The sequence below is a fragment of the Schistocerca piceifrons genome, chromosome 1 (assembly GCF_021461385.2).
Source record: "Schistocerca piceifrons isolate TAMUIC-IGC-003096 chromosome 1, iqSchPice1.1, whole genome shotgun sequence".
NCBI lineage: Eukaryota > Metazoa > Arthropoda > Insecta > Orthoptera > Acrididae > Schistocerca > Schistocerca piceifrons.
This window is the reverse complement of record NC_060138.1, coordinates 396748907-396770122: the sequence shown is the minus strand read 5'-3', so window position 1 is coordinate 396770122 and position 21216 is coordinate 396748907. Positions and strand designations below refer to the sequence as shown.

The window sequence follows — 21216 nt, the reverse complement described above, 5'->3', positions numbered from 1 at the left end:
GATTCGAAACGCCACATGATTGAGTGGGACAAAGTACCTTATTCATTCCCTGTTTAAGACGTGAAGCCACACTTCGTGCCACCAACTTATAATCAGTGTTAAGAACGGTGATGGGACGTACGTCTTTAGCCCATCAGTGACCTGTGACCTTTGGATTAAAGCCAATATGTACAGCTAGAAAATCGGCGGGTAGCTCGCAACCAGCAAAAATCTCCTCGCACATTTTGCAGAAGCGGTCTCCTAACAGGCCAGAAAACCTAGCACTTCGATTAGTGCTGGAATGGCACAATCGAAGGGCGGTATCCTTGCGGAGTACCGCCAGAGATGAAAAACCGCAGTGTCAGGGCCTAAATGCTTGCAGCGTGTGCGTTCCACATGAGGGAGTGACATACGGTGGTGCGGGCTGATATGGCAACAGGCGACCGTCGAAAACATCGCAAAAGCAAGTGCCGGAAGGAACGACAATATACGAGAGCACTCGTCAACAGCCCAGTACTACCCTCCATGTCGAGGAGTAAACTGCGACTCCTATTTGAACGCCGCTAGCTGCCAGGGCAGTGGAGAAGCCGTGAGGCCGCCCCACAGCAGCGTCAGGCCGGTGCGAGCTATACTGGCGCGAGCTACACCTAGCCGAGTGCTTACGTCGTCCACCACCTACTGCATATGTGTGTGTGCGTGTGTACACACGTATTCTGCGTGCGTGCGGCGGCGACGACGACGACGACGTTCGCGAGGAGCTAAGGTTATAACTCCAAACAATTTAATTAAAATTATCTGTGACCAGACCATAAGAGACGCTAACGAGGCATCCGAAGGCACTGTCCTGTGCCCCCATAAATTACCAGCCTAGCGTAATGCGGCTGCAAGTGCGGTCCGGCTAACCGCAAAAAAAAAAAAAAAAAAAAAAAAAATTACTTAAGATAATCTTAAATTAACTAAAAGAAATCGTGGTGTGTAAGCAACTAACTACTGGGCACATCAACAACTACGACAAGTTTTGCTACCAGCGGAATATCTGATCACTGCAGAATGTTAACCCATTTCAGGCTGTGTTTTAATTAATTTTAGGTGGGCCGATCCCGGCGGTACTGCAATGCCGGGCCAACCCGCTACAGAGGTGGAGCAAGCCCCTAGCACTCCGTCAGAAGCCAAAAATGAGTTTAATATTCTGGTCGTGTGATGCAGGACGTATCAGATATTAAGCTGATAAGAACAGATACTACACTTTTTTTCCCTCCTACCTCCCCTATAGCCCTACCTTTTCCTCTCCAAAAATGCCGCCATCCTCTAGTGTCGACGCAGCACGTAAAGCAGGGTGTTGTTAGTAGCAAGACTTATTGCCATAAACCGAAAATAAAAGCGGAGGCATACTCTGCTATGCCTCAGGGGGCGACGACACACTACTCAGAAACACACCTCCCTCTGCAGGTGTGAGGCAAGTGATGATTTTAAAAACTAAATAGAAAGAAATAAATAAAGACAGAAATGAAGGCAAAATAAAAAAAAAAAACAGCGACGCAGCACACTCAAACGAACTGGCGAGATAATCCCATCGCCCATAGAATTAACAAAGTAATAATCCTCTAAGATAGATTATGCGTTTTCCAATTTTCCAATAATTTTTCATACAAGGTTCACACAATTCGCATGTTACCAATTTCCATATTATCAGTATCACAGAACAGTCTACTCTAGTGATGCCCAGAAGGCCAATATCAAATCTGGGGTATGGGTAAGTCAAGGGTAGTTTGAAAGTCCGAGTGACAAAGATCCAGGGGTACACTCAGGCAATTCTTATACGAGGTGCCTTAGTTAGCCCGGAACACCTTTTGATAACCATGAACCATTGCAACTTTAAGAAATCTTGCAAAAGTAATGGTATATTTCCGGTCAGATTCCGCCAGGCGATGCTGGCTCCAAAGGTAGTCCATGAAAGAGACAGCATCTGCGAGGCAAAGGTCATAGATCGTGAAAATGGTTTGGCCCAAGAGACACACCATTGCGTTACGTCGTGTTCGGGGGTTGGTCTGAATACCAGGGTTAAGGAACCAGTCGACTGACACATAGTCCAGTGTAGTCCCACCGATCAGCGTTAATAGCACACGTGCAAGGTCCCACACTTCTGTGACGTGAGGGCATAGGAGACGATGCTCTCTGGTGTCTACGTCACCACATCGGCCGCAAGCAGCCGAGGGCCATAGGAGGATGGCCGCCAGGCGATGATTAGTGGGTATTAAATTGTTTACAACGCGATACCATAGCGCTGAAACTTCTGTGGGAAGGGCTAGGTGGTTGATATTAGCCCAAGCGTGGTGCCAGATGACCGACGGTCGTCTGTCCTCCAATTTGTGTGGTGTGAGCTGGCCTCGAAGCGCCTAGTAAAGGCGCTTCGATGTGCGTGCCTTGTCGGTGGCCACTGCTAGGATGTAACTTTGATTGAGGTGATAGTCCTTGACTGTCGTCATCCGGAATGGAATATGTGTCAAGCATACTGGTGCACGCGCCGATTGTAGGCGATAACGGTCGAAAAGCACCGCTGTTGTCCCACCTGGGTCAATCTCACGCAAAGTGGCGATACGGTGAATCAGGATTGCCGCACATTTGTGGGGAAAGTCAATGAGTCCAAGGCGACTATCGACTTTTGGCAGTGTACAAGTCTGTGCATCAACTTTGAATAGTGCACGCCGCCACAATAGGCAATATACTGTTTGTGAGATGGCTCTGCTGGTTTGTTTCGGTAGCGTAAGGAGTTGTGCTACATACCATGCCCGTGATAGGATGTAAGTATTAATCAGTTGGATTCGTTGATGGAGGTCGAGTCGTTGATCAGTGTGACTCACGCAAAGTCCTCTGATGCGCGTGAGAATCCGCCTGCACGTGAGTGTTAACATGCGCTGTGGACAGGCAGTCACCTCAAGACCCAAGATACGTTGTTCCCCTACAATCCGGTAGCATGGGCGTTCGATGGTCAATGATCGTGGTCCTAGTGGGATTAGCACCATTTTGTTGGATTTTAACATGGCACCGGATGCTCGTTCATAAACGTGGAGGACTCGGCGAACCGAATCGATGTCCCTGGCGTTTGCTACAAACACACCTACACCATCCGCCTACGCCACACTGCGGAAGGTGACGCCTGGGAAAGGAACACCATCGACCATCCGTCCGATGTCACGCAGCATGGGGTACAGCGCCAAAGCGATAAAATACACTGACAAGGGACACCCTTGTCGAACTGATCGTCTGATGGAAATTGGTCGTGATCTGCAACCGTTCACAATGATTGTGGAATTTGCTCCATCCAAGAAGTGCCGGATGACTCTTATGAAGTGCTCCCCGAAACCCATCCGCTACATAACGGCCAGCAGGTAGGATGGGAGACCCTATCGGAGGCACCGGCGAAATCTAGGGATCAATTGCAGCCGGGGTTCGAGCGTCGGCGGTGGGTGAGTAAGACAGCATCACGGTATATAGAAGCAGCGGTGAAGGTGGTTCGATTCGAAACGCCACATGATTGAGTGGGACAAAGTACCTTATTCATTCCCTGTTTAAGACGTGAAGCCACACTTCGTGCCACCAACTTATAATCAGTGTTAAGAACGGTGATGGGACGTACGTCTTTAGCCCATCAGTGACCTGTGACCTTTGGATTAAAGCCAATATGTACAGCTAGAAAATCGGCGGGTAGCTCGCAACCAGCAAAAATCTCCTCGCACATTTTGCAGAAGCGGTCTCCTAACAGGCCGGAAAACCTAGCACTTCGATTAGTGCTGGAATGGCACAATCGAAGGGCGGTATCCTTGCGGAGTACCGCCAGAGATGAAAAACCGCAGTGTCAGGGCCTAAATGCTTGCAGCGTGTGCGTTCCACATGAGGGAGTGACATACGGTGGTGCGGGCTGATATGGCAACAGGCGACCGTCGAAAACATCGCAAAAGCAAGTGCCGGAAGGAACGACAATATACGAGAGCACTCGTCAACAGCCCAGTACTACCCTCCATGTCGAGGAGTAAACTGCGACTCCTATTTGAACGCCGCTAGCTGCCAGGGCAGTGGAGAAGCCGTGAGGCCGCCCCACAGCAGCGTCAGGCCGGTGCGAGCTATACTGGCGCGAGCTACACCTAGCCGAGTGCTTACGTCGTCCACCACCTACTGCATATGTGTGTGTGCGTGTGTACACACGTATTCTGCGTGCGTGCGGCGGCGACGACGACGACGTTCGCGAGGAGCTAAGGTTATAACTCCAAACAATTTAATTAAAATTATCTGTGACCAGACCATAAGAGACGCTAACGAGGCATCCGAAGGCACTGTCCTGTGCCCCCATAAATTACCAGCCTAGCGTAATGCGGCTGCAAGTGCGGTCCGGCTAACCGCAAAAAAAAAAAAAAAAAAAAAAAATTACTTAAGATAATCTTAAATTAACTAAAAGAAATCGTGGTGTGTAAGCAACTAACTACTGGGCACATCAACAACTACGACAAGTTTTGCTACCAGCGGAATATCTGATCACTGCAGAATGTTAACCCATTTCAGGCTGTGTTTTAATTAATTTTAGGTGGGCCGATCCCGGCGGTACTGCAATGCCGGGCCAACCCGCTACAGAGGTGGAGCAAGCCCCTAGCACTCCGTCAGAAGCCAAAAATGAGTTTAATATTCTGGTCGTGTGATGCAGGACGTATCAGATATTAAGCTGATAAGAACAGATACTACACTTTTTTTCCCTCCTACCTCCCCTATAGCCCTACCTTTTCCTCTCCAAAAATGCCGCCATCCTCTAGTGTCGACGCAGCACGTAAAGCAGGGTGTTGTTAGTAGCAAGACTTATTGCCATAAACCGAAAATAAAAGCGGAGGCATACTCTGCTATGCCTCAGGGGGCGACGACACACTACTCAGAAACACACCTCCCTCTGCAGGTGTGAGGCAAGTGATGATTTTAAAAACTAAATAGAAAGAAATAAATAAAGACAGAAATGAAGGCAAAATAAAAAAAAAAAACAGCGACGCAGCACACTCAAACGAACTGGCGAGATAATCCCATCGCCCATAGAATTAACAAAGTAATAATCCTCTAAGATAGATTATGCGTTTTCCAATTTTCCAATAATTTTTCATACAAGGTTCACACAATTCGCATGTTACCAATTTCCATATTATCAGTATCACAGAACAGTCTACTCTAGTGATGCCCAGAAGGCCAATATCAAATCTGGGGTATGGGTAAGTCAAGGGTAGTTTGAAAGTCCGAGTGACAAAGATCCAGGGGTACACTCAGGCAATTCTTATACGAGGTGCCTTAGTTAGCCCGGAACACCTTTTGATAACCATGAACCATTGCAACTTTAAGAAATCTTGCAAAAGTAATGGTATATTTCCGGTCAGATTCCGCCAGGCGATGCTGGCTCCAAAGGTAGTCCATGAAAGAGACAGCATCTGCGAGGCAAAGGTCATAGATCGTGAAAATGGTTTGGCCCAAGAGACACACCATTGCGTTACGTCGTGTTCGGGGGTTGGTCTGAATACCAGGGTTAAGGAACCAGTCGACTGACACATAGTCCAGTGTAGTCCCACCGATCAGCGTTAATAGCACACGTGCAAGGTCCCACACTTCTGTGACGTGAGGGCATAGGAGACGATGCTCTCTGGTGTCTACGTCACCACATCGGCCGCAAGCAGCCGAGGGCCATAGGAGGATGGCCGCCAGGCGATGATTAGTGGGTATTAAATTGTTTACAACGCGATACCATAGCGCTGAAACTTCTGTGGGAAGGGCTAGGTGGTTGATATTAGCCCAAGCGTGGTGCCAGATGACCGACGGTCGTCTGTCCTCCAATTTGTGTGGTGTGAGCTGGCCTCGAAGCGCCTAGTAAAGGCGCTTCGATGTGCGTGCCTTGTCGGTGGCCACTGCTAGGATGTAACTTTGATTGAGGTGATAGTCCTTGACTGTCGTCATCCGGAATGGAATATGTGTCAAGCATACTGGTGCACGCGCCGATTGTAGGCGATAACGGTCGAAAAGCACCGCTGTTGTCCCACCTGGGTCAATCTCACGCAAAGTGGCGATACGGTGAATCAGGATTGCCGCACATTTGTGGGGAAAGTCAATGAGTCCAAGGCGACTATCGACTTTTGGCAGTGTACAAGTCTGTGCATCAACTTTGAATAGTGCACGCCGCCACAATAGGCAATATACTGTTTGTGAGATGGCTCTGCTGGTTTGTTTCGGTAGCGTAAGGAGTTGTGCTACATACCATGCCCGTGATAGGATGTAAGTATTAATCAGTTGGATTCGTTGATGGAGGTCGAGTCGTTGATCAGTGTGACTCACGCAAAGTCCTCTGATGCGCGTGAGAATCCGCCTGCACGTGAGTGTTAACATGCGCTGTGGACAGGCAGTCACCTCAAGACCCAAGATACGTTGTTCCCCTACAATCCGGTAGCATGGGCGTTCGATGGTCAATGATCGTGGTCCTAGTGGGATTAGCACCATTTTGTTGGATTTTAACATGGCACCGGATGCTCGTTCATAAACGTGGAGGACTCGGCGAACCGAATCGATGTCCCTGGCGTTTGCTACAAACACACCTACACCATCCGCCTACGCCACACTGCGGAAGGTGACGCCTGGGAAAGGAACACCATCGACCATCCGTCCGATGTCACGCAGCATGGGGTACAGCGCCAAAGCGATAAAATACACTGACAAGGGACACCCTTGTCGAACTGATCGTCTGATGGAAATTGGTCGTGATCTGCAACCGTTCACAATGATTGTGGAATTTGCTCCATCCAAGAAGTGCCGGATGACTCTTATGAAGTGCTCCCCGAAACCCATCCGCTACATAACGGCCAGCAGGTAGGATGGGAGACCCTATCGGAGGCACCGGCGAAATCTAGGGATCAATTGCAGCCGGGGTTCGAGCGTCGGCGGTGGGTGAGTAAGACAGCATCACGGTATATAGAAGCAGCGGTGAAGGTGGTTCGATTCGAAACGCCACATGATTGAGTGGGACAAAGTACCTTATTCATTCCCTGTTTAAGACGTGAAGCCACACTTCGTGCCACCAACTTATAATCAGTGATAAGAACGGTGATGGGACGTACGTCTTTAGCCCATCAGTGACCTGTGACCTTTGGATTAAAGCCAATACGTACAGCTAGAAAATCGGCGGGTAGCTCGCAACCAGCAAAAATCTCCTCGCACATTTTGCAGAAGCGGTCTCCTAACAGGCCGGAAAACCTAGCACTTCGATTAGTGCTGGAATGGCACAATCGAAGGGCGGTATCCTTGCGGAGTACCGCCAGAGATGAAAAACCGCAGTGTCAGGGCCTAAATGCTTGCAGCGTGTGCGTTCCACATGAGGGAGTGACATACGGTGGTGCGGGCTGATATGGCAACAGGCGACCGTCGAAAACATCGCAAAAGCAAGTGCCGGAAGGAACGACAATATACGAGAGCACTCGTCAACAGCCCAGTACTACCCTCCATGTCGAGGAGTAAACTGCGACTCCTATTTGAACGCCGCTAGCTGCCAGGGCAGTGGAGAAGCCGTGAGGCCGCCCCACAGCAGCGTCAGGCCGGTGCGAGCTATACTGGCGCGAGCTACACCTAGCCGAGTGCTTACGTCGTCCACCACCTACTGCATATGTGTGTGTGCGTGTGTACACACGTATTCTGCGTGCGTGCGGCGGCGACGACGACGACGTTCGCGAGGAGCTAAGGTTATAACTCCAAACAATTTAATTAAAATTATCTGTGACCAGACCATAAGAGACGCTAACGAGGCATCCGAAGGCACTGTCCTGTGCCCCCATAAATTACCAGCCTAGCGTAATGCGGCTGCAAGTGCGGTCCGGCTAACCGCAAAAAAAAAAAAAAAAAAAAAAAAAAAATTACTTAAGATAATCTTAAATTAACTAAAAGAAATCGTGGTTTGTAAGCAACTAACTACTGATCACATCAACAACTACGACAAGTTTTGCTACCAGCGGAATATCTGATCACTGCAGAATGTTAACCCATTTCAGGCTGTGTTTTAATTAATTTTAGGTGGGCCGATCCCGGCGGTACTGCAATGCCGGGCCAACCCGCTACAGAGGTGGAGCAAGCCCCTAGCACTCCGTCAGAAGCCAAAAATGAGTTTAATATTCTGGTCGTGTGATGCAGGACGTATCAGATATTAAGCTGATAAGAACAGATACTACACTTTTTTTCCCTCCTACCTCCCCTATAGCCCTACCTTTTCCTCTCCAAAAATGCCGCCATCCTCTAGTGTCGACGCAGCACGTAAAGCAGGGTGTTGTTAGTAGCAAGACTTATTGCCATAAACCGAAAATAAAAGCGGAGGCATACTCTGCTATGCCTCAGGGGGCGACGACACACTACTCAGAAACACACCTCCCTCTGCAGGTGTGAGGCAAGTGATGATTTTAAAAACTAAATAGAAAGAAATAAATAAAGACAGAAATGAAGGCAAAATAAAAAAAAAAAACAGCGACGCAGCACACTCAAACGAACTGGCGAGATAATCCCATCGCCCATAGAATTAACAAAGTAATAATCCTCTAAGATAGATTATGCGTTTTCCAATTTTCCAATAATTTTTCATACAAGGTTCACACAATTCGCATGTTACCAATTTCCATATTATCAGTATCACAGAACAGTCTACTCTAGTGATGCCCAGAAGGCCAATATCAAATCTGGGGTATGGGTAAGTCAAGGGTAGTTTGAAAGTCCGAGTGACAAAGATCCAGGGGTACACTCAGGCAATTCTTATACGAGGTGCCTTAGTTAGCCCGGAACACCTTTTGATAACCATGAACCATTGCAACTTTAAGAAATCTTGCAAAAGTAATGGTATATTTCCGGTCAGATTCCGCCAGGCGATGCTGGCTCCAAAGGTAGTCCATGAAAGAGACAGCATCTGCGAGGCAAAGGTCATAGATCGTGAAAATGGTTTGGCCCAAGAGACACACCATTGCGTTACGTCGTGTTCGGGGGTTGGTCTGAATACCAGGGTTAAGGAACCAGTCGACTGACACATAGTCCAGTGTAGTCCCACCGATCAGCGTTAATAGCACACGTGCAAGGTCCCACACTTCTGTGACGTGAGGGCATAGGAGACGATGCTCTCTGGTGTCTACGTCACCACATCGGCCGCAAGCAGCCGAGGGCCATAGGAGGATGGCCGCCAGGCGATGATTAGTGGGTATTAAATTGTTTACAACGCGATACCATAGCGCTGAAACTTCTGTGGGAAGGGCTAGGTGGTTGATATTAGCCCAAGCGTGGTGCCAGATGACCGACGGTCGTCTGTCCTCCAATTTGTGTGGTGTGAGCTGGCCTCGAAGCGCCTAGTAAAGGCGCTTCGATGTGCGTGCCTTGTCGGTGGCCACTGCTAGGATGTAACTTTGATTGAGGTGATAGTCCTTGACTGTCGTCATCCGGAATGGAATATGTGTCAAGCATACTGGTGCACGCGCCGATTGTAGGCGATAACGGTCGAAAAGCACCGCTGTTGTCCCACCTGGGTCAATCTCACGCAAAGTGGCGATACGGTGAATCAGGATTGCCGCACATTTGTGGGGAAAGTCAATGAGTCCAAGGCGACTATCGACTTTTGGCAGTGTACAAGTCTGTGCATCAACTTTGAATAGTGCACGCCGCCACAATAGGCAATATACTGTTTGTGAGATGGCTCTGCTGGTTTGTTTCGGTAGCGTAAGGAGTTGTGCTACATACCATGCCCGTGATAGGATGTAAGTATTAATCAGTTGGATTCGTTGATGGAGGTCGAGTCGTTGATCAGTGTGACTCACGCAAAGTCCTCTGATGCGCGTGAGAATCCGCCTGCACGTGAGTGTTAACATGCGCTGTGGACAGGCAGTCACCTCAAGACCCAAGATACGTTGTTCCCCTACAATCCGGTAGCATGGGCGTTCGATGGTCAATGATCGTGGTCCTAGTGGGATTAGCACCATTTTGTTGGATTTTAACATGGCACCGGATGCTCGTTCATAAACGTGGAGGACTCGGCGAACCGAATCGATGTCCCTGGCGTTTGCTACAAACACACCTACACCATCCGCCTACGCCACACTGCGGAAGGTGACGCCTGGGAAAGGAACACCATCGACCATCCGTCCGATGTCACGCAGCATGGGGTACAGCGCCAAAGCGATAAAATACACTGACAAGGGACACCCTTGTCGAACTGATCGTCTGATGGAAATTGGTCGTGATCTGCAACCGTTCACAATGATTGTGGAATTTGCTCCATCCAAGAAGTGCCGGATGACTCTTATGAAGTGCTCCCCGAAACCCATCCGCTACATAACGGCCAGCAGGTAGGATGGGAGACCCTATCGGAGGCACCGGCGAAATCTAGGGATCAATTGCAGCCGGGGTTCGAGCGTCGGCGGTGGGTGAGTAAGACAGCATCACGGTATATAGAAGCAGCGGTGAAGGTGGTTCGATTCGAAACGCCACATGATTGAGTGGGACAAAGTACCTTATTCATTCCCTGTTTAAGACGTGAAGCCACACTTCGTGCCACCAACTTATAATCAGTGTTAAGAACGGTGATGGGACGTACGTCTTTAGCCCATCAGTGACCTGTGACCTTTGGATTAAAGCCAATATGTACAGCTAGAAAATCGGCGGGTAGCTCGCAACCAGCAAAAATCTCCTCGCACATTTTGCAGAAGCGGTCTCCTAACAGGCCGGAAAACCTAGCACTTCGATTAGTGCTGGAATGGCACAATCGAAGGGCGGTATCCTTGCGGAGTACCGCCAGAGATGAAAAACCGCAGTGTCAGGGCCTAAATGCTTGCAGCGTGTGCGTTCCACATGAGGGAGTGACATACGGTGGTGCGGGCTGATATGGCAACAGGCGACCGTCGAAAACATCGCAAAAGCAAGTGCCGGAAGGAACGACAATATACGAGAGCACTCGTCAACAGCCCAGTACTACCCTCCATGTCGAGGAGTAAACTGCGACTCCTATTTGAACGCCGCTAGCTGCCAGGGCAGTGGAGAAGCCGTGAGGCCGCCCCACAGCAGCGTCAGGCCGGTGCGAGCTATACTGGCGCGAGCTACACCTAGCCGAGTGCTTACGTCGTCCACCACCTACTGCATATGTGTGTGTGCGTGTGTACACACGTATTCTGCGTGCGTGCGGCGGCGACGACGACGACGTTCGCGAGGAGCTAAGGTTATAACTCCAAACAATTTAATTAAAATTATCTGTGACCAGACCATAAGAGACGCTAACGAGGCATCCGAAGGCACTGTCCTGTGCCCCCATAAATTACCAGCCTAGCGTAATGCGGCTGCAAGTGCGGTCCGGCTAACCGCAAAAAAAAAAAAAAAAAAAAAAAAAAAATTACTTAAGATAATCTTAAATTAACTAAAAGAAATCGTGGTTTGTAAGCAACTAACTACTGATCACATCAACAACTACGACAAGTTTTGCTACCAGCGGAATATCTGATCACTGCAGAATGTTAACCCATTTCAGGCTGTGTTTTAATTAATTTTAGGTGGGCCGATCCCGGCGGTACTGCAATGCCGGGCCAACCCGCTACAGAGGTGGAGCAAGCCCCTAGCACTCCGTCAGAAGCCAAAAATGAGTTTAATATTCTGGTCGTGTGATGCAGGACGTATCAGATATTAAGCTGATAAGAACAGATACTACACTTTTTTTCCCTCCTACCTCCCCTATAGCCCTACCTTTTCCTCTCCAAAAATGCCGCCATCCTCTAGTGTCGACGCAGCACGTAAAGCAGGGTGTTGTTAGTAGCAAGACTTATTGCCATAAACCGAAAATAAAAGCGGAGGCATACTCTGCTATGCCTCAGGGGGCGACGACACACTACTCAGAAACACACCTCCCTCTGCAGGTGTGAGGCAAGTGATGATTTTAAAAACTAAATAGAAAGAAATAAATAAAGACAGAAATGAAGGCAAAATAAAAAAAAAAACAGCGACGCAGCACACTCAAACGAACTGGCGAGATAATCCCATCGCCCATAGAATTAACAAAGTAATAATCCTCTAAGATAGATTATGCGTTTTCCAATTTTCCAATAATTTTTCATACAAGGTTCACACAATTCGCATGTTACCAATTTCCATATTATCAGTATCACAGAACAGTCTACTCTAGTGATGCCCAGAAGGCCAATATCAAATCTGGGGTATGGGTAAGTCAAGGGTAGTTTGAAAGTCCGAGTGACAAAGATCCAGGGGTACACTCAGGCAATTCTTATACGAGGTGCCTTAGTTAGCCCGGAACACCTTTTGATAACCATGAACCATTGCAACTTTAAGAAATCTTGCAAAAGTAATGGTATATTTCCGGTCAGATTCCGCCAGGCGATGCTGGCTCCAAAGGTAGTCCATGAAAGAGACAGCATCTGCGAGGCAAAGGTCATAGATCGTGAAAATGGTTTGGCCCAAGAGACACACCATTGCGTTACGTCGTGTTCGGGGGTTGGTCTGAATACCAGGGTTAAGGAACCAGTCGACTGACACATAGTCCAGTGTAGTCCCACCGATCAGCGTTAATAGCACACGTGCAAGGTCCCACACTTCTGTGACGTGAGGGCATAGGAGACGATGCTCTCTGGTGTCTACGTCACCACATCGGCCGCAAGCAGCCGAGGGCCATAGGAGGATGGCCGCCAGGCGATGATTAGTGGGTATTAAATTGTTTACAACGCGATACCATAGCGCTGAAACTTCTGTGGGAAGGGCTAGGTGGTTGATATTAGCCCAAGCGTGGTGCCAGATGACCGACGGTCGTCTGTCCTCCAATTTGTGTGGTGTGAGCTGGCCTCGAAGCGCCTAGTAAAGGCGCTTCGATGTGCGTGCCTTGTCGGTGGCCACTGCTAGGATGTAACTTTGATTGAGGTGATAGTCCTTGACTGTCGTCATCCGGAATGGAATATGTGTCAAGCATACTGGTGCACGCGCCGATTGTAGGCGATAACGGTCGAAAAGCACCGCTGTTGTCCCACCTGGGTCAATCTCACGCAAAGTGGCGATACGGTGAATCAGGATTGCCGCACATTTGTGGGGAAAGTCAATGAGTCCAAGGCGACTATCGACTTTTGGCAGTGTACAAGTCTGTGCATCAACTTTGAATAGTGCACGCCGCCACAATAGGCAATATACTGTTTGTGAGATGGCTCTGCTGGTTTGTTTCGGTAGCGTAAGGAGTTGTGCTACATACCATGCCCGTGATAGGATGTAAGTATTAATCAGTTGGATTCGTTGATGGAGGTCGAGTCGTTGATCAGTGTGACTCACGCAAAGTCCTCTGATGCGCGTGAGAATCCGCCTGCACGTGAGTGTTAACATGCGCTGTGGACAGGCAGTCACCTCAAGACCCAAGATACGTTGTTCCCCTACAATCCGGTAGCATGGGCGTTCGATGGTCAATGATCGTGGTCCTAGTGGGATTAGCACCATTTTGTTGGATTTTAACATGGCACCGGATGCTCGTTCATAAACGTGGAGGACTCGGCGAACCGAATCGATGTCCCTGGCGTTTGCTACAAACACACCTACACCATCCGCCTACGCCACACTGCGGAAGGTGACGCCTGGGAAAGGAACACCATCGACCATCCGTCCGATGTCACGCAGCATGGGGTACAGCGCCAAAGCGATAAAATACACTGACAAGGGACACCCTTGTCGAACTGATCGTCTGATGGAAATTGGTCGTGATCTGCAACCGTTCACAATGATTGTGGAATTTGCTCCATCCAAGAAGTGCCGGATGACTCTTATGAAGTGCTCCCCGAAACCCATCCGCTACATAACGGCCAGCAGGTAGGATGGGAGACCCTATCGGAGGCACCGGCGAAATCTAGGGATCAATTGCAGCCGGGGTTCGAGCGTCGGCGGTGGGTGAGTAAGACAGCATCACGGTATATAGAAGCAGCGGTGAAGGTGGTTCGATTCGAAACGCCACATGATTGAGTGGGACAAAGTACCTTATTCATTCCCTGTTTAAGACGTGAAGCCACACTTCGTGCCACCAACTTATAATCAGTGTTAAGAACGGTGATGGGACGTACGTCTTTAGCCCATCAGTGACCTGTGACCTTTGGATTAAAGCCAATATGTACAGCTAGAAAATCGGCGGGTAGCTCGCAACCAGCAAAAATCTCCTCGCACATTTTGCAGAAGCGGTCTCCTAACAGGCCGGAAAACCTAGCACTTCGATTAGTGCTGGAATGGCACAATCGAAGGGCGGTATCCTTGCGGAGTACCGCCAGAGATGAAAAACCGCAGTGTCAGGGCCTAAATGCTTGCAGCGTGTGCGTTCCACATGAGGGAGTGACATACGGTGGTGCGGGCTGATATGGCAACAGGCGACCGTCGAAAACATCGCAAAAGCAAGTGCCGGAAGGAACGACAATATACGAGAGCACTCGTCAACAGCCCAGTACTACCCTCCATGTCGAGGAGTAAACTGCGACTCCTATTTGAACGCCGCTAGCAGCCAGGGCAGTGGAGAAGCCGTGAGGCCGCCCCACAGCAGCGTCAGGCCGGTGCGAGCTATACTGGCGCGAGCTACACCTAGCCGAGTGCTTACGTCGTCCACCACCTACTGCATATGTGTGTGTGCGTGTGTACACACGTATTCTGCGTGCGTGCGGCGGCGACGACGACGACGTTCGCGAGGAGCTAAGGTTATAACTCCAAACAATTTAATTAAAATTATCTGTGACCAGACCATAAGAGACGCTAACGAGGCATCCGAAGGCACTGTCCTGTGCCCCCATAAATTACCAGCCTAGCGTAATGCGGCTGCAAGTGCGGTCCGGCTAACCGCAAAAAAAAAAAAAAAAAAAAAAAAAAAAAATTACTTAAGATAATCTTAAATTAACTAAAAGAAATCGTGGTGTGTAAGCAACTAACTACTGGGCACATCAACAACTACGACAAGTTTTGCTACCAGCGGAATATCTGATCACTGCAGAATGTTAACCCATTTCAGGCTGTGTTTTAATTAATTTTAGGTGGGCCGATCCCGGCGGTACTGCAATGCCGGGCCAACCCGCTACAGAGGTGGAGCAAGCCCCTAGCACTCCGTCAGAAGCCAAAAATGAGTTTAATATTCTGGTCGTGTGATGCAGGACGTATCAGATATTAAGCTGATAAGAACAGATACTACACTTTTTTTCCCTCCTACCTCCCCTATAGCCCTACCTTTTCCTCTCCAAAAATGCCGCCATCCTCTAGTGTCGACGCAGCACGTAAAGCAGGGTGTTGTTAGTAGCAAGACTTATTGCCATAAACCGAAAATAAAAGCGGAGGCATACTCTGCTATGCCTCAGGGGGCGACGACACACTACTCAGAAACACACCTCCCTCTGCAGGTGTGAGGCAAGTGATGATTTTAAAAACTAAATAGAAAGAAATAAATAAAGACAGAAATGAAGGCAAAATAAAAAAAAAAACAGCGACGCAGCACACTCAAACGAACTGGCGAGATAATCCCATCGCCCATAGAATTAACAAAGTAATAATCCTCTAAGATAGATTATGCGTTTTCCAATTTTCCAATAATTTTTCATACAAGGTTCACACAATTCGCATGTTACCAATTTCCATATTATCAGTATCACAGAACAGTCTACTCTAGTGATGCCCAGAAGGCCAATATCAAATCTGGGGTATGGGTAAGTCAAGGGTAGTTTGAAAGTCCGAGTGACAAAGATCCAGGGGTACACTCAGGCAATTCTTATACGAGGTGCCTTAGTTAGCCCGGAACACCTTTTGATAACCATGAACCATTGCAACTTTAAGAAATCTTGCAAAAGTAATGGTATATTTCCGGTCAGATTCCGCCAGGCGATGCTGGCTCCAAAGGTAGTCCATGAAAGAGACAGCATCTGCGAGGCAAAGGTCATAGATCGTGAAAATGGTTTGGCCCAAGAGACACACCATTGCGTTACGTCGTGTTCGGGGGTTGGTCTGAATACCAGGGTTAAGGAACCAGTCGACTGACACATAGTCCAGTGTAGTCCCACCGATCAGCGTTAATAGCACACGTGCAAGGTCCCACACTTCTGTGACGTGAGGGCATAGGAGACGATGCTCTCTGGTGTCTACGTCACCACATCGGCCGCAAGCAGCCGAGGGCCATAGGAGGATGGCCGCCAGGCGATGATTAGTGGGTATTAAATTGTTTACAACGCGATACCATAGCGCTGAAACTTCTGTGGGAAGGGCTAGGTGGTTGATATTAGCCCAAGCGTGGTGCCAGATGACCGACGGTCGTCTGTCCTCCAATTTGTGTGGTGTGAGCTGGCCTCGAAGCGCCTAGTAAAGGCGCTTCGATGTGCGTGCCTTGTCGGTGGCCACTGCTAGGATGTAACTTTGATTGAGGTGATAGTCCTTGACTGTCGTCATCCGGAATGGAATATGTGTCAAGCATACTGGTGCACGCGCCGATTGTAGGCGATAACGGTCGAAAAGCACCGCTGTTGTCCCACCTGGGTCAATCTCACGCAAAGTGGCGATACGGTGAATCAGGATTGCCGCACATTTGTGGGGAAAGTCAATGAGTCCAAGGCGACTATCGACTTTTGGCAGTGTACAAGTCTGTGCATCAACTTTGAATAGTGCACGCCGCCACAATAGGCAATATACTGTTTGTGAGATGGCTCTGCTGGTTTGTTTCGGTAGCGTAAGGAGTTGTGCTACATACCATGCCCGTGATAGGATGTAAGTATTAATCAGTTGGATTCGTTGATGGAGGTCGAGTCGTTGATCAGTGTGACTCACGCAAAGTCCTCTGATGCGCGTGAGAATCCGCCTGCACGTGAGTGTTAACATGCGCTGTGGACAGGCAGTCACCTCAAGACCCAAGATACGTTGTTCCCCTACAATCCGGTAGCATGGGCGTTCGATGGTCAATGATCGTGGTCCTAGTGGGATTAGCACCATTTTGTTGGATTTTAACATGGCACCGGATGCTCGTTCATAAACGTGGAGGACTCGGCGAACCGAATCGATGTCCCTGGCGTTTGCTACAAACACACCTACACCATCCGCCTACGCCACACTGCGGAAGGTGACGCCTGGGAAAGGAACACCATCGACCATCCGTCCGATGTCACGCAGCATGGGGTACAGCGCCAAAGCGATAAAATACACTGACAAGGGACACCCTTGTCGAACTGATCGTCTGATGGAAATTGGTCGTGATCTGCAACCGTTCACAATGATTGTGGAATTTGCTCCATCCAAGAAGTGCCGGATGACTCTTATGAAGTGCTCCCCGAAACCCATCCGCTACATAACGGCCAGCAGGTAGGATGGGAGACCCTATCGGAGGCACCGGCGAAATCTAGGGATCAATTGCAGCCGGGGTTCGAGCGTCGGCGGTGGGTGAGTAAGACAGCATCACGGTATATAGAAGCAGCGGTGAAGGTGGTTCGATTCGAAACGCCACATGATTGAGTGGGACAAAGTACCTTATTCATTCCCTGTTTAAGACGTGAAGCCACACTTCGTGCCACCAACTTATAATCAGTGTTAAGAACGGTGATGGGACGTACGTCTTTAGCCCATCAGTGACCTGTGACCTTTGGATTAAAGCCAATATGTACAGCTAGAAAATCGGCGGGTAGCTCGCAACCAGCAAAAATCTCCTCGCACATTTTGCAGAAGCGGTCTCCTAACAGGCCGGAAAACCTAGCACTTCGATTAGTGCTGGAATGGCACAATCGAAGGGCGGTATCCTTGCGGAGTACCGCCAGAGATGAAAAACCGCAGTGTCAGGGCCTAAATGCTTGCAGCGTGTGCGTTCCACATGAGGGAGTGACATACGGTGGTGCGGGCTGATATGGCAACAGGCGACCGTCGAAAACATCGCAAAAGCAAGTGCCGGAAGGAACGACAATATACGAGAGCACTCGTCAACAGCCCAGTACTACCCTCCATGTCGAGGAGTAAACTGCGACTCCTATTTGAACGCCGCTAGCTGCCAGGGCAGTGGAGAAGCCGTGAGGCCGCCCCACAGCAGCGTCAGGCCGGTGCGAGCTATACTGGCGCGAGCTACACCTAGCCGAGTGCTTACGTCGTCCACCACCTACTGCATATGTGTGTGTGCGTGTGTACACACGTATTCTGCGTGCGTGCGGCGGCGACGACGACGACGTTCGCGAGGAGCTAAGGTTATAACTCCAAACAATTTAATTAAAATTATCTGTGACCAGACCATAAGAGACGCTAACGAGGCATCCGAAGGCACTGTCCTGTGCCCCCATAAATTACCAGCCTAGCGTAATGCGGCTGCAAGTGCGGTCCGGCTAACCGCAAAAAAAAAAAAAAAAAAAAAAAAAAAATTACTTAAGATAATCTTAAATTAACTAAAAGAAATCGTGGTGTGTAAGCAACTAACTACTGGGCACATCAACAACTACGACAAGTTTTGCTACCAGCGGAATATCTGATCACTGCAGAATGTTAACCCATTTCAGGCTGTGTTTTAATTAATTTTAGGTGGGCCGATCCCGGCGGTACTGCAATGCCGGGCCAACCCGCTACAGAGGTGGAGCAAGCCCCTAGCACTCCGTCAGAAGCCAAAAATGAGTTTAATATTCTGGTCGTGTGATGCAGGACGTATCAGATATTAAGCTGATAAGAACAGATACTACACTTTTTTTCCCTCCTACCTCCCCTATAGCCCTACCTTTTCCTCTCCAAAAATGCCGCCATCCTCTAGTGTCGACGCAGCACGTAAAGCAGGGTGTTGTTAGTAGCAAGACTTATTGCCATAAACCGAAAATAAAAGCGGAGGCATACTCTGCTATGCCTCAGGGGGCGACGACACACTACTCAGAAACACACCTCCCTCTGCAGGTGTGAGGCAAGTGATGATTTTAAAAACTAAATAGAAAGAAATAAATAAAGACAGAAATGAAGGCAAAATAAAAAAAAAAACAGCGACGCAGCACACTCAAACGAACTGGCGAGATAATCCCATCGCCCATAGAATTAACAAAGTAATAATCCTCTAAGATAGATTATGCGTTTTCCAATTTTCCAATAATTTTTCATACAAGGTTCACACAATTCGCATGTTACCAATTTCCATATTATCAGTATCACAGAACAGTCTACTCTAGTGATGCCCAGAAGGCCAATATCAAATCTGGGGTATGGGTAAGTCAAGGGTAGTTTGAAAGTCCGAGTGACAAAGATCCAGGGGTACACTCAGGCAATTCTTATACGAGGTGCCTTAGTTAGCCCGGAACACCTTTTGATAACCATGAACCATTGCAACTTTAAGAAATCTTGCAAAAGTAATGGTATATTTCCGGTCAGATTCCGCCAGGCGATGCTGGCTCCAAAGGTAGTCCATGAAAGAGACAGCATCTGCGAGGCAAAGGTCATAGATCGTGAAAATGGTTTGGCCCAAGAGACACACCATTGCGTTACGTCGTGTTCGGGGGTTGGTCTGAATACCAGGGTTAAGGAACCAGTCGACTGACACATAGTCCAGTGTAGTCCCACCGATCAGCGTTAATAGCACACGTGCAAGGTCCCACACTTCTGTGACGTGAGGGCATAGGAGACGATGCTCTCTGGTGTCTACGTCACCACATCGGCCGCAAGCAGCCGAGGGCCATAGGAGGATGGCCGCCAGGCGATGATTAGTGGGTATTAAATTGTTTACAACGCGATACCATAGCGCTGAAACTTCTGTGGGAAGGGCTAGGTGGTTGATATTAGCCCAAGCGTGGTGCCAGATGACCGACGGTCGTCTGTCCTCCAATTTGTGTGGTGTGAGCTGGCCTCGAAGCGCCTAGTAAAGGCGCTTCGATGTGCGTGCCTTGTCGGTGGCCACTGCTAGGATGTAACTTTGATTGAGGTGATAGTCCTTGACTGTCGTCATCCGGAATGGAATATGTGTCAAGCATACTGGTGCACGCGCCGATTGTAGGCGATAACGGTCGAAAAGCACCGCTGTTGTCCCACCTGGGTCAATCTCACGCAAAGTGGCGATACGGTGAATCAGGATTGCCGCACATTTGTGGGGAAAGTCAATGAGTCCAAGGCGACTATCGACTTTTGGCAGTGTACAAGTCTGTGCATCAACTTTGAATAGTGCACGCCGCCACAATAGGCAATATACTGTTTGTGAGATGGCTCTGCTGGTTTGTTTCGGTAGCGTAAGGAGTTGTGCTACATACCATGCCCGTGATAGGATGTAAGTATTAATCAGTTGGATTCGTTGATGGAGGTCGAGTCGTTGATCAGTGTGACTCACGCAAAGTCCTCTGATGCGCGTGAGAATCCGCCTGCACGTGAGTGTTAACATGCGCTGTGGACAGGCAGTCACCTCAAGACCCAAGATACGTTGTTCCCCTACAATCCGGTAGCATGGGCGTTCGATGGTCAATGATCGTGGTCCTAGTGGGATTAGCACCATTTTGTTGGATTTTAACATGGCACCGGATGCTCGTTCATAAACGTGGAGGACTCGGCGAACCGAATCGATGTCCCTGGCGTTTGCTACAAACACACCTACACCATCCGCCTACGCCACACTGCGGAAGGTGACGCCTGGGAAAGGAACACCATCGACCATCCGTCCGATGTCACGCAGCATGGGGTACAGCGCCAAAGCGATAAAATACACTGACAAGGGACACCCTTGTCGAACTGATCGTCTGATGGAAATTGGTCGTGATCTGCAACCGTTCACAATGATTGTGGAATTTGCTCCATCCAAGAAGTGCCGGATGACTCTTATGAAGTGCTCCCCGAAACCCATCCGCTACATAACGGCCAGCAGGTAGGATGGGAGACCCTATCGGAGGCACCGGCGAAATCTAGGGATCAATTGCAGCCGGGGTTCGAGCGTCGGCGGTGGGTGAGTAAGACAGCATCACGGTATATAGAAGCAGCGGTGAAGGTGGTTCGATTCGAAACGCCACATGATTGAGTGGGACAAAGTACCTTATTCATTCCCTGTTTAAGACGTGAAGCCACACTTCGTGCCACCAACTTATAATCAGTGTTAAGAACGGTGATGGGACGTACGTCTTTAGCCCATCAGTGACCTGTGACCTTTGGATTAAAGCCAATACGTACAGCTAGAAAATCGGCGGGTAGCTCGCAACCAGCAAAAATCTCCTCGCACATTTTGCAGAAGCGGTCTCCTAACAGGCCGGAAAA

At 49.0% G+C, this 21216-nt stretch overlaps 6 pseudogenes; all 6 read right to left on the bottom strand.

Annotated features, from left to right (window-relative positions):
* Nucleotides 1-1063: 1063 nt before the first annotated feature.
* On the bottom strand, nt 1064-1276 carry LOC124720129 (annotated as a pseudogene).
* A 3277-nt stretch (nt 1277-4553) lies between these two features.
* LOC124720122 lies at nt 4554-4766 on the bottom strand (annotated as a pseudogene).
* A 3281-nt stretch (nt 4767-8047) lies between these two features.
* Nucleotides 8048-8260, bottom strand: LOC124720115 (annotated as a pseudogene).
* A 3281-nt stretch (nt 8261-11541) lies between these two features.
* Nucleotides 11542-11754, bottom strand: LOC124720112 (annotated as a pseudogene).
* A 3282-nt stretch (nt 11755-15036) lies between these two features.
* On the bottom strand, nt 15037-15249 carry LOC124720106 (annotated as a pseudogene).
* A 3280-nt stretch (nt 15250-18529) lies between these two features.
* On the bottom strand, nt 18530-18742 carry LOC124720101 (annotated as a pseudogene).
* Between the last annotated feature and the right edge of the window lie 2474 nt (nt 18743-21216).